Genomic DNA, 2,476 nt, shown 5'->3' on the forward strand with positions numbered 1-2,476 from the left:
GTAGGGTGCTTAACTGTCTGAGCCACCCTGGCACCCTGAAGCACATAGCCTTTTTATTTTTATTTTTTTTTAAAGATTTTATTTATTTATTTGACAGAGAAAGACACAGCAAGAGAGGGAACACAAGCAGGGGGAGTGGGAGAGGGAGAAGCAGACTCCCTGCCGAGCAGGGACCCCGATGCGGGACTCGATCCTGGGACTCCAGGATCATGACCTGAGCCGAAGGCAGTCGCTTAACCAACTGAGCCACCCAGGCGCCCAGCACATAGCCTTTTTAAACAGAACTTTTTAAACAGAAACTTCCAGAAATCCATCAACAGCTACTTAATCAATATTTACTATGTATCTGCCACTCTTCTGTGAATGAATATGAGAATTGCATAGAGAAATGTAGAGAGAAGTAGAGAAATACAGATAACTATAAAAGATTGTCCTCATCTATGAGGCATTTAGCATGGGGAACTTAATATTCTAGAAGAAAAAACACACAAATATGCCATGGATATTTTATAAAATTATTTAATGAGTAAGAATTTTAGAGCTGGAGGGCGCCTGGGTGGCTCAGTTGCTTAAGCGACTGCCTTCGGCTCAGGTCATGATCCTGGAGTCCCTGGATCGAGTCCCTGGATCGAGTCCCGCATCGGGCTCCCTGCTCGGCAGGGAGTCTGCTTCTCCCTCTGACCCTCCCCCCTCTCATGTACTCGCTCTCTCTCAAATAAATAAATAAAATCTTTAAAAAAAAAAAAGAATTTTAGAGCTGGAAAGGACATTTATCTTGGGATAGGAAAAGAGTTATATTCTAAATATAGAGGTCCGTTCATGACCACAAATATATTTCATGTGGATCTTTCACTGATGTAAAATGTGAAAACTACTTCTGTAGTATATTGGTCCTTTGTGTTATTTCTTTAGAATTATTTTTCATATTTTCTCAAATATATACGCAGAACATATATACCTACACACTTAAATATGTATATATCTGTATTTAAATAAAAACTGTGTTCTGAATTGTGATTTTTATTATCTTTTGCAGACCAACTTATTCTAGGTGTTCATTTACACTTGTTAGATAAATCAATTTAAATAGTAAAGAAATATAAACAGTCTGCCGACTTCTTCGGGACATATTGACTTGGGAATGTAAGGCATAAGAAACTGTAGTATGTGATTGATACGTTTTCAGTTTGCCATGTTGCTAAAATGACTTCATCACAATTTACATCTTAGCAGCCGATATCAGAGTCCAGAAACTTCCCCTGTTCTATATAGAACCCATGAAACTGACTGAAATGAAGCTGGATGGGCCAACAGGGCTTTTCTCTTGCTAGTCACTCCTAAATGTTCATTTTTTAATCATCCTGCCCCTGCCCCCATTCTCTCAAGGGACTTAGTGTTTTCTCTTAATTTAATTCTGAGAAATTTCAGAAAACACTTTTTGAAGTGATAAACTTTGTTAGAAAAAAGTAAGGGACAGCTGGTTAGTGAGATTTTATATAGATGAATATCCTTAAGTTATGCCAGTTCTTTTAAACTGGGAAACTCTGATCTAGATTTATCATTATTATCATTATTATTAAAAATAAAATATTATAATAATAAAGTTGATTATTAATGTATATATACTTGATATAAAAACATTTTAAAATAAAGCATAAGATTGGGAAAAAAATAGAAAAAAGAGACCTCTATATTATTACCTAAACATTGCCATTTAAACTATTTTGGTGTACTTCCCTTTTGTCCTTTTTTCTAAAGACTGGAAGTTAATCTTCCTGCACATAGATGTCATACTGTATTTACAGTATTATTCTACACTTAGTCACTGTGTTCTTATCAGCTATTTCCCATGAACGCTTCCTAACAGCTGAATATGATTCCAGCTTTAGTGAAACATAGACAATTTTCCTAATTTTTCAATAACCTATTTAATTCTGCCATGACAAGTTAATAGTGATGAAGAACATCATCTTTGGACTCAGAGAGACCTGGTTAAGCCCCCACTTCCCTAGTTACTGTCAGACTGTACTTTGAGCAAATTGTGACTTATTCTCTCCAGGCATTAGATTTCTATGTAAAATCATGTAAAATAGTAATGGCTCAAATAATGGAATGGACTAAAAGAGATAGTGTATACAAAACGGTTAGCTCAGGAGCTCTCATATAATACCCTAACATTAAGAGACAGCATAACATAAGAGTTAATAATATGGTTTCTGGAGTCATAATTCTTTTTTTAAATTTAATTTAAATTTTAATTTTCATCTTAATTCCAGTTACCATACAGTGTAATATTAGTTTTAGTGTACAATATAGTGATTCAACACTTCCATGCATCACCCGGTGCTCATCACAAGTGCCCTACTTAGTCTCCATCACCTATTTCACCCATCCTCCACCACTCCCCTCTGGTAACCATCAGTTTGTTCTCTATAGTTAAGAGTCTGTTTCTTGGCTTGTCTCCCTTTTTTTTTTT

Source organism: Mirounga leonina, unplaced genomic scaffold, assembly GCF_011800145.1.
Source record: "Mirounga leonina isolate KUSES-001 unplaced genomic scaffold, KU_Mleo_1.0 Mir_91, whole genome shotgun sequence".
NCBI classification, from domain to species: domain Eukaryota; kingdom Metazoa; phylum Chordata; class Mammalia; order Carnivora; family Phocidae; genus Mirounga; species Mirounga leonina.